The sequence below is a fragment of the Mirounga leonina genome, unplaced genomic scaffold, assembly GCF_011800145.1.
Source record: "Mirounga leonina isolate KUSES-001 unplaced genomic scaffold, KU_Mleo_1.0 Mir_101664, whole genome shotgun sequence".
Lineage (NCBI taxonomy): Eukaryota > Metazoa > Chordata > Mammalia > Carnivora > Phocidae > Mirounga > Mirounga leonina.
In genome coordinates this window covers 1399745-1411274 of record NW_023270175.1, presented here as the reverse complement: position 1 = coordinate 1411274, position 11530 = coordinate 1399745, and the positions used below count along the sequence as shown (strand labels likewise).

The following is an 11530-nucleotide window of genomic DNA, read 5'->3' as shown; positions in this document are numbered from 1 at the left end:
CCGCGCGCCCCGCCAGGGACAGCACGGCGGCTGCGACGCTACCGCAGCTGGGTCTCCTGAGCCAAACTTAAGAGTTTTCGCCCCTTAGTCCAGGGGCAGCACCATGACACCGCGGCAGCACCACACTGTCATTTCCGCCGCCGCAGAGGAAAAAAAAAAAAAAGGCGATCCCTACGAAAAGGGGGGTGGGGGGCAAACAGGGCTGGGGCTGACGCCCCGAGGAAGCACTGGGAAGGGCCCCCGGCAGCAGGGGCGCCCGGCCACCTTCCCGGGCTCACCTTCCGCCGCCCCCGCCGCTCCCAGCTCCCCCAGCCCCTCCTGTGGAGGCGCGTTTACATGTTTTCTCCCCTGGCAGGAGTGACCGGAGAAACCTGAGCAAGCAGAGGCAGCGGGTGGGTGGGGTTCGGGTTACTACTGTACCTACCAGCTGATTCCAGCAGCCTTTTCTCCAGCGCCCTGTCATCTTGAAGGAAGACACACCGAGAGGGGCCCGAGCGGGCGCGCGTGCGTGTGTGTGTGTGTGTGTGCGTGTGTGTGCGCAAAAGAGAGAGAGAGAGCGAGCGAGAGCGAGCGAGCGCAGGATGTGTGTGAAATGCAGAAGGAAGACTATGGCCAAACTCTTCTCCCACCCGCCAACCCCCTGGTCCCACAAGCCACCAGGTTAGAACAAGGAAAAGGCCATTGCAACCGGCAATGAGAAGAGAGTGCCTAGGTCCACCGCGCTGGTCTTCAGATGAAGCTGCTCTAAATGCAAAGTTAACTACAGAGTAAAACAAAAATAGTGGAGGAGACAGAAAAGGGCAGACAATTGAAGGAAACCCAACCCCTCTTTCTTTTTACAAAGGGAGAATGCCTGTGCTTCATTGGCCTTGGGCAGAAGTTGTGGGGATGGATTAAAGCCACCAAAATTTAAAAACAAAAGAAAGTAGGGTTTCATTTGCACATTCAAATCCTTGATGGGCGAAACAAGAGGGTCCTTAAAGAGGACAATGGGACAGATGCCAGCTATCCAGGTACAATGTCCCTAATAAGCTAATTGGTCCATCTGGAAGCCAGAAGCCTCATTGGTCTGGAGTCAGCCTCTCAGCTGACCTGTCATTGGCTCAGAGACCACCACCCCACTCACAAAGAGGATGGGAGAGGAAAGGAGGATGCCCCAGAGAAGATTCCGCACCTGACATGGGATAAAAGGAGGAGATGAAGGGGAAGGAAGAGAGAAGATGAAGGAAACACCCCCCTCCCACAGAAGCCTGCCATTACTGTGCATGGGAACGAGTCCAGAAAAATTAAGGTAGCTCTGGGAGTATCCCATCAGGGAACCAATAGTAATTAGCCAACACCCCTGTTAAACAATGCGCTAGAGAGCGCTGAGGTGGAAACAAGGCAAAAACCACAACCAGGCTATCCTGATGAAAATCTGACCCTAAGAGAAATAAAAGTTAATGAGTCACACCAAAAGCACAGGCAACGAAAGCAAAAATAGACAACTGGGACTACATCAGACTTAAAAACTTCTGCACGGCAGAAGAATTAATAGTGGGGGAGAAAATGTTGGCAAACCGTATGTCTGATAAGGGGTTAGTATCCAAAATATATAAAGAACTCCTACAACCCAATAACAAAACAAATAACCCAACTAAAAAATGGGCAAAGGACTTGAATAGACATTTCTTCAAAGGAGATAGACAAATGGCCAAGCATATGAAAAGATGCTTAATATGACTAATCATCAGGAAAATGCCAATCAGAACCACAATGAGGTATCGCCTCACACCGGTTAGGATGGCTGTTATTTAAAAAAAAAAACAAGCCAACAAACAGAAAGTAAGAAGTGCTGGCGAGGATCTAGAGGAATTGGAACCCTTGTACACTGTTGCTGGGAGTGGGAAATGGTACAACTGCTCCAGAAAACAGTATGGAAGTTCCTCAAAAAATTAAAAATAGAACTACCATATGATCCAGCAATCCCACTTCTGGAAATATAGACAAAAGAATTGAAAGCAAAATCTCAAAGAGAGATTTGCCCCCTCACATTCACTGCAGCATTATTAACACTAGACCCGAGGTCGGAGCAACCTACAAGCCCAGGGGCAGATTAAAGGATAAAGAAAAGGTGGCATATACATGCAGTAGAATGTGGCATATTCATGTCAGCCTTGGAAAAGGAAGGAAATCTTGGCATATGCTAGGACATGGATGAACCTCGAGTATCATATGCCAAGTTTTGAAACAAGCCAGTCACAGAAGGACAAATACTGCATGATTCCACTTATAGGAGGCATCTAAGACAGTCAAACTCATAGAAACAGAAAGTCGAATGGTGGGTGTGGTGGGGAGGTGTTGTTCTATGGATGTGGAGTTTCCGTCATGCAGGACTTGGGTGAGTGTGTGTGGCGGGCGGGGGGCGGGGTGGTAGTTCTGGGGAATCTGTTGCACAACAATGTGCACGTGGCTGACAATGTGGAGAGGGTGAATTTTATGTCATGTGGTTTTTGCCACAATAAAAAAATTTATTTTTTCAAAAGCTGAGTCAGAAGGAAACTGATCCTGGCATAACCGAGGAGTGGATAAATACGAATTATATATATGTCGTCTCTCTCTCTCTCTCTCTCTCTCCCTCTCTCGAAGGTTGTTAAATGAAAACAGTAAGTGGTGTATGGTTTGCTACTATGAAAAGCTGATTACACTGGTTGCCTGGGGGTCAAACATAGGAGGTAGTATTTAACATTGTATACGCCCTTTTGTACTGTTCACGTTTTTAATAATGTCCCTGTATTACCTTTTTAAAAACAATTTTAAAAGAACAAGGAGCATAGAGACAGAAAATAGAATAGAGGATACCAGGGACTGAAGGGAGGGGAGAATAAGGAGTTAAGTATTTAGTGGTTACAGAGTTTCGGTTTGGAACGATGACAAAGTGCTAGAACCAGATAGTGTTGGGACTTACACAACCTTGTGAATATACTAATTGCCACTCAAAAATGGTTAGAATGGCAAATTTTATGTGATGTCTATTTTACCACAGTAATATTTTTTTTAAATTTAAAGAATAAGGACGTATACAGAACAAGTAGAGGTTGTGGTGTTTGTGTAAGAAAATAAATATACAGTTGACCTTGAACTGCGTGGGTCCATTTATGCACAGATTTTTTTTACAGTGCAGTACTGTAACCTGTTTTCCTTATGATTTTCTTAATCACATTTTCTTTTCTCTAGCTTACCCTAAGAATGCAGCTGTATTGTCGGGCTGCCTAGGTGGCTCAGTGGTGGGTTGGACTCTTGATTTCTGCTCAGCTCATGATCTCAGGGTTATGAGATCGAGCCCCATGACTGGGCTCTGTGCTCAGTGGGGAGTCTGTCTGAGATTCTTTCCCTCTCCCTCTGCTCCTCCCACCCCCACTACTGCTCTCTTTCTCTCTCTCTCAAATAAATATTCTTAAAAAAAATCCAGCTATATTGTACACCTGAAACTAATATAACACTGTATGTTAACGGTACTGGAATTAAAAGAAAAACTTAATAAAAATGTAGAACAAAAAAATATAGTATATAATGCATATAACATACAAAATATTTGTTAATCGACTGCTTACGTTATCGGTAAGGCTTCTGGTCGACAGTAGGCCATTAGTTACATTTTGGGGGAGTCAAAAGTTATACACGTATTTTCAAGTGCACAGGGGTCTGGGCCCCTAACCTCTGCGTTGTTCAAGTGTTAACCTACATAAATGCAGGTAAATGCATAGAAAAGAACCTGGGAGCACATCTAGATAGCGGGAGCCTGAAATTATGGTGGGTATTGAGAGGATTTTTCAGGTTTGAGTCTATATATTTTATAACTGTTTGACTATCCTGCAATGAGAATTTCTCTTGTAGTTAAACAGTTTTTTTTTTATTTTTTTTTTTAAGATTTCGTTTATTTATTTGACAGAGAGAGACACAGCGAGAGAGAGAACACAAGCGGGGGGGGTGAGAGAGGGAGAAGCAGGCTTCCCACAGAGCAGGGAGCCCGATGCAGGGCTTGATCCCAGGACCCTGGGACCATGACCTGAGCCGAAGGCAGACGCTTAACGACTGAGCCACCCAGGCGCCCCTAAACATTTTTTTTTTAAGTTATGTCTCAAAAAAAAAAAAAAAACAACCCAAGTTGAGTCAGAAGTCAATCGATCCCTTAGAATTCTTTAACCTCACTGGATATGATCTCTGCAGAGAGCTGGAGAATTTTCTAAAACGTGAAGAAGTGACCGCTTTGGTCATGGACACCTGAATCAAGCTCGTTAGCTCTTGGCAGCACTGTCCCTTAGAGAGCATTTACTTTTAATGGCCTTTGCCATCCTTCAGAAACCACTCTCTCCTTCACTTTTTAGCAGGCTTCCCTCCACCTGAGTTTTTTTTTTTTAAGATTTTATTTATTTATCTGTTTGTTTGTTTGTTTGTCAGAGAGAGAGAGGCAGGCAGAGGGAGAAGCAGGCTCCCCGATGTGGGACTCCGTCCAGGACCCTGGGTTATGAGACCTGAGCCAAAGGCAGACGCTTAACTGACTGAGCCACCCAGGTGTCCCTCCCAGCTCCACCTGAGTTTCCGGTGCTTTCAAGCTCATCCCTGGCCAGAGTCCCATGCAGAGTGCTGGAACCCCGTGTTCCCTCCCCAGGCACCAGCGCATATTAGGGACCTTTCCTTTCCCTCGTCAAAACTTAAAACCGCTTCTGGGTCCGTTTCACAAAAGACCTTACTGATTAAGGATTTCAGTCAACTAATTTGAGCAAAATGGTAATAGCTCCATTTGTCTCTCTCTTAGTAGATAATGTTTTAATTTTAACAGAGGCCTTCAATGTATTAAGTCAAATGACTAATAGTGTGTGGGGGTGGGGGAGATTTTGCTAATCCCATCACATAAGCAGCTGCTTTGAAAATATCCCCATGTTCGGTGGTTTTATGCAAATTATCGCTGTAAATGTATGAAAGTAAATGTTTCGTATCTGGCAGGAGATGCAAAATGGGCTGGGAGTATGTGATGAAATTACGTGTTTATAATTATTTAATGGTTACCTTTGTACAGAACATGTGTTGATCCTATTATCAAAATAAATCAGATCCATGGGGGAAAAAAAGATGTTTGACAAATTTAGCTTGAGGTGTTGAATTGAATTAATCCGAAGCCCACTCACCACACCACTGTCCTAGAGCATGAAAGGGACAGCTCATGGGCTCTTTTTTTTCCCCAGCTAAGAATTGGAGAGGAGGAGAGGGGGAATGACTCCAGATACTTTCTACAGAGAGAAGCACAGAGCCCCGTCTGTTTCAGAAGGAAAAAAATCACAGAAGGGAGATTTTGTTGCACAAGAGAATTGTCGCTTCTGCAGAAGGGAATCTTCATACTGCTCTCAAAAGAAGCAGCTAGTTGTCTGAAATCCAGAGGTTTACCAAGGCTTTTCTAACCAGGGGGCTCTTAACAGGATGGTGAGAAGAAAGGTAGCTTGGCATGGGCTTATCAATAGGACATTGTTCTCAAACTAGTTGTGAACAGACCATTTCATGGCTTAAGAGACAGTGGTTCACAATAAATATGTTCCCTCTATGAAGAAACAGCACGTTCCTGGTATGTTACCCTCCTCTGATCTATATTTTGGTATTGCTTTCTATTAATTTTGTAATTTATCCCAATTGCTGTTTGTTACAAGACACACATAATCGTTGATATTTATATTACATTGGTAAATATTTTCCTGGAGTTTTATTTTTTTTTTAAGATTTTTTACTTATTTATTTGAGAGAGAGAGAGCACACGGGAGCAGGAGGGAAAGGGAGAAGCAGAGGCCCCGCTAAGCAGGGAGCCCTACGAAGGGCTCGATCCAGGACCCCAGGATCATGTCCTGAGCTGGAGGCAGACGCTTAACCGACTGAGCCATCCAGGCGCCCCTTTCCTGGAGTTTTAATTAGTCTTCAGGCCCAAGTCTATATGTTCCCACTGGCCATGCCTTCCTAACCAGCGCCCCAGGTCTCGTAGAGTCTGGCTTCTGATACCACGTTCTTCATGGTTTTTTGTTGTTGTTTTTTTTCCCCCATCTCATTGCCTATTCCTCAGGTTCTGTTCTTTCCTCCTCCTACTCTTCTGTCTCCAAAGGTTGGTGTGTCCCAAGACTCAGTCCTTGGCTCTGTTCTCCATCTCTGCTCCCTCCCTAGGTGACCTCCTCTACTCCCATGGTTTTAAGTACAATCCCCATTTTATCCCTCCAGCTCAGACCTCTCCCTTGAGACCCATGTGCACAGACACCTGGCTATTTTACATCTCCATCTGGGGGCGCCTGGGTGGCTCAGTCGTTAAGCATCTGCCTTCGGCTCAGGTCATGATCCCAGGGTCCTGGGATCAGGCTCCCTGCTCGGTGGGAAGCCTGCTTCTCCCTCTCCCACTCCCCCTGCTTGTGTTCCCTCTCTCGCTGTGTCTCTCTCTGTCAAATAAATAGAATCTTAAAAAAAAAAAAAAAAGAAACACCAGTGTCCCTCAAGATATTAACTGGTGTTCTGAGAAAAAAAAGAATTTGAACAAAAGAAGTTTAGGAAATGCTACAACAGTGAATCTCCCTCTCAGAGATACAGCACACATTAGCTTATCGAGGCTTTAAGAAGTCCAGCCAGACATAAAACCTGTTTTAGCTTTATATAACATTTCCCAAATATGTTTGACCATGGAACTTTTATGTTCTTCTCACTTATTAATATCTCGTAGGACACTAGCATCTCTCAAAATGTGGTTTTGGAAATACCGTCGATGTAGATATATAGGCATCGATAGGTAGGTCTATAGATGTATTCAGGTCTCCCCTGGTCTCTGAAAGTACAGCATTCCTATAAAACCTTTCTTAAGCCAAAATGGCGATGGCAAATAGGGAAAATGGCAAAGAAGCGATGGCCACGAAATTATATGAGAGATTTTTTGAGGCCCCCAAAATAACCTCTCTTAGGCTTTTTTGATTCCCTAGGACACAGCTTGTTAACGGACACACAAAATAAGTCAAGATAAAGCACAGATGCTCAGACACAGTTCAAAGTTATGACGGCTTGGCGCTAAGACGCTGAGGGTCAGTCCAGGGGAAGGAGCTGGGGGGGCGTCCCTCTTGCTGCGCGGGATGCGTGTTGCCTCTAATGAGGGCTCACTTTGAAATACCGAGTGCTATTTTCAATTTTCATCTCTTTTTGTAAAAGGGAGGATCTTCAGATTTCTTTTCGGTTAGTGAAAACAGAGGCTAATGTAGGTCTTTCGTGAATGCAAAATGGGGTAATGTGAACTTTCAAAAAGCAGGGATACCTGTATAATAGACACGAATAAGAGTTCACTTAAGATCCGTGACCATAAATTCCAACTCAAAGATATCAGTGAAATGAGGTTGAGTGGAATTCAAATTTTATTTTTGTTTTTCTTTCAAGATTTTATTTATATATTTGAGAGAAAGAGAGAGCGCGCGCACAGGCAGGGAGGAGAGGGAGAAGTAGGCTCCCCACTAAGCAGGGAGCCTGACTCGGGGCTCAATCCCAGGACCCTGGGATCATGATCTGAGCTGAAGGCAGGTGCTTTTAACCGACTGAGCCACCCAGGCGCTCCCGGGATTCAAATTTTAAACAAGGCATTGATTGGGGTGGTGCCTTCTGTTGATACTGACCTATTAGGAGGTTACTGGCCTGTGATGGCTTAAGAGTGCCAGGTTTGAAATTAGTTCAAACCTTTTGGCCTGAGTGAATCACTCCCTGAGGCTACTGAGAACTTGCAAATAAGATCAATGAACCACTGTCATCCGGAAATCATCGGACACACGGGAGAAGTGCCAGTACCAGATCCTCTAAGACTAGAGATGAACTGCTTTCAAACAGGGCAAGAAGGTGGGTTTTGCAAATTACAGACAAGATTCGTACCACTCTTCTCTTCCTCTTACCTATTTCAGTCCTTTCTGTTCCTTGAATTCTCCGAGCTCAGCCCTGCCTAGTGCTTTTGCATTGGCTGTTTCCTCTGTCTCAAGCAGGGGTGGGCAAACTTTTTCTGTAACGAGCCGAACAGTAAATATTTTAGGCTTTGTCTGGCCATCTGGTCTCTGTCACAACGACTCAGCTCCCAGCGAAAGCAGCCATAGACAACACAAAAACAGTAAAACTTTATTTACAAAAACAGGCTGTGGGCCGGATTTGGCTCAAGGGCCACAGGTGGTCAACCTGGAGTGTATTTTGCCAGGACTGTTAACATAGCTAATTGCTTTTGGTTCAGAATTCAGCTCAAATTATCACTGTCTCACAGTAAACCATTCAAGCCAAAGTAACTACGAATTTACTTGCTTTCAAATCACCCGAATTTAATTCTTTCCTTTGCACTTATCACTAACGTATTTTCTTGTGTTGACTTGTCTCCCCGCACCCACACACACCAGGATAATAACTAACATTTTCTTTTGAGCTCTTATTATGCACCTGACACTGTTCAAAGCATTTTACAGGTATTAGCTCTTTTACTCTTAATAATAACCTCCTAACAATAATCCTTCATGTCCCCATTTTATAGATGAAGAAGCTAAGGCTGAGATTAAGTAATTTGCCCATGTGGTTACATAGTTTAGCAGGTAGTGATTCCAGATCTAGACCCAGCTCATAAGCATTATGTTATTGGGATATTGTGATTTATAATAAGAAATAAATATTTGGTCTTTGTCCCTGTTTCTGGCACAGAGCTTCTAAAACTCTTTGGAATTTCCGAAGTGATGGGAACAGAAAAATATGTCTTTTGTTATGTTAATAAGATGACTTTTGGACCACACCTAAGGATGGGGGCTGCTTGCCAAGAGAACCAGCCATGTGATTAGAGGGTTGGAACTTTCAGTCCCTCCTCCCCCACCCCTGACCTCCGGGGAGGGAAAGGGCTGGAGGATGAATCAATCAGCAATGGCCAGTGATTTAATCAATCGTGACTATGTAATGAAGCCAAAGGGACCAGGTTGGAGAGCCTCCAGGTTGGTGATCACATGGGAGAGGGCATAGAAGTTCTGTGCTGCTTCCCATATACTTTGCCCTATGCATCTCTTCCATCTAGCTGTTCCTAAATTGTATCTTTTTTAAAAAGGCTTATTATTTATTTTAGAGAGAGTGTGTGTGCAAGGAAATGTGAGCGGGAGGAGGGGCAGAGGGAGAGAAACTCCAGCAGACTTCGTGCTGAGCATGGAGCCCAATGGGGGGGGGGCTCGATCCCACGACCCCAATATCGTGACCCGAGCCAAAATCAAGAGTCAGATGCTTAACCAACTGGGCCATCCAGGCGCCCCCTAAATTGTATCTTTTTATGGTAAACTGGGCATCTAGTAAATAAAGTGTTTCTCTGAGTTCTGAGCAAATGAATCGAACCAAAGAAGGGGGTTACTGGAACCCTCCATCTATAGCCGTGGGTCAGAAGCACAGATGACAACCTGGACTTGCGATTGGCATCTGAAGTGGGGAGGAGGGCAGTCTTGTAGGACTGAGCCCTTAACCAGTGGAGTCTGACACTATGTCCAGATAGATAATGTCAGAATTGAGTTGAATTGTAGGATACACAGCTGATGTCAAAGAATCACTTGGTGGTGTGGGGGAAAAAACAGCCACACATTGGAATTGGAGTCAGAATCGTAGCTATGGTGCACCTCAATTATAAGCTCCATGAGAGCAGGGGGGTTTGTCTGTCTGGTTTACCAATGATAAACCTAGAACAGAGTCTAGAACAATGCCTGGTGTACAGCAAGTGCTTGATAAATATTTGCTTGATGAACATTCTGGAATGCTCAGATTATTAAAGGGAGGCAGTTTTCACTAAGAATGAGTCAACTGAACCTGATTTCCTTCTTTGATGAGGCTAATCAGTACAGAGAACAAGGAAACGGGAATAGAATTTTGCATTTCTTTGGTTTTTGGAAAAGCATTAAACAAGGTCTTTCCTGGAACCTTTATTTTATTAGATCCTTTAGTGTCATTTAACACTGCTGCTCTTTTCTTTCTTTTTTTGGTTTCCATGACACCACACTTTCCTAGTTGCTTTCACACCTCTATAACTATTCTTACTTTGTCCTCGGCGTGATCCTCCTCCTCCATCAACATGTAGGTGTTGACCAGTATCTCAGCCTCGGTCCTTGGTTCTTCCCACTTTCCAGTTTCTCCCTGATGGCCCCACCACCCATTCCCATTGTTTCTATTTTTACCTCTGTTCTGATGACACCCAAATCTACAGCTCCAGGCCAGAACTTACCCCAAGCCTTGAAAAATCCCACAGGTACCTCAAGTTTAACATGCCCAAAACCAAACTCAGTATCTCCTCTTCAAGCCCAGTCAATGTTTTATATTCAGTGTCTCAAATGATGGCATCCCTGAATCACTCCCATGCCAGAAACCTGAAAGTCATTTCTGCCTCCTCACTCTCTCTCTTTCACTCCCCCCAGAGCTAAACCCTGACCCAATCTTGACAGTTTAACTTCTCAAATATTTTTCAAGTCATCATACACCGAGTAGCTGTCACCAACTCGCAGCTGGTCTCCCTGCCTCTAGTTTTAACCTTATCCACATCTCCACACAGCCACCAAAATCAGCTTCTTCAAGTGCAAATATGATCATGTAACACCCCACTGCCTACAAGATGGAGTCCAAGCTACTTCAGGACCACGCAAATCTCCTCAAACCTGCCAGCCTTATCCCCCACTATGTCTCACACACAGCTTATGTTTCAACAATACCGAACAGCTTGCAACCCTGAAATTCTCCCAACACTTCTATGCCTTTGACTGCATGGCAACCTCTGTTTTGATGCCCATTCCCGCTGATGCTCCCCCCGTTTGCCTGACAGACTCCTTGTCATCCTCTCAGACTCAGCCCAGGGCATGGTGTCCCCAAGGAAGGCTTCCCCTAACATGCCCCACCCAGGGCTGGATTAGAAGTCTCTCCTCCTTACTTTCCAAGTGTCCTGAACTGGCCTCTGTCACAATACTTGTCCCAACATGTCTGTTCCCATGCTTGTATCCTTCCTTAGACTGTGAGCTTCCTGAGGGCAAAGACTATGCTTTATTCAAAATTGTATCCATCACACCATTACAGTGCCTGGCACATAGTAAAATCTCAATTAATGTTTGACGGATCAGCTATTTTATGGCCATAACAGGATGTTGGCGCATAGAGTTGACTTATAACACCCTTGACTTATAACACCTTTGACTTATAACATCCTTAATACTTCTTCACGCAAATAACTGTCACATAGTGTGGTAAGTGCAATGGTAGAGGTAAAATGAAAGAACAGAAAGGGAACGCCTAATATGGCCTGGGATGGGGGGTGGAATGTACCAATTCAAAACTAGGCTGCAGTGATAGAAATAGAGTACGTGGAACCAGCGAGGAGATAGTGCGTGTCTATTCAGCATGGCCAAACTATGCCCCAACAACATTTCAATCTGTGAGCCAAATCAGATTATTCAATACATGCCAGTGGTTTGGAAAGAACCAAGCCAAACCTCAGGAAGGGTTGAAGGAACAGGGA

General features: G+C 44.5%; 1 protein-coding gene across 2 annotated transcripts in view; it reads right to left on the bottom strand.

The window, feature by feature from the left end:
- MID2 (midline 2) overlaps nt 1–796 on the bottom strand; it is a 98409-nt gene extending 97613 nt beyond the window's left edge. Inside the window, exon 1 of one of the 2 annotated variants that reach the window (XM_035006872.1) lies at nt 425–796. The gene's annotated coding sequence lies outside the window, so the exon portion shown is untranslated. The remainder of the gene's footprint in view (nt 1–424) is intronic. The other variant, XM_035006862.1, reaches the window with a different exon arrangement.
- Between the last annotated feature and the right edge of the window lie 10734 nt (nt 797–11530).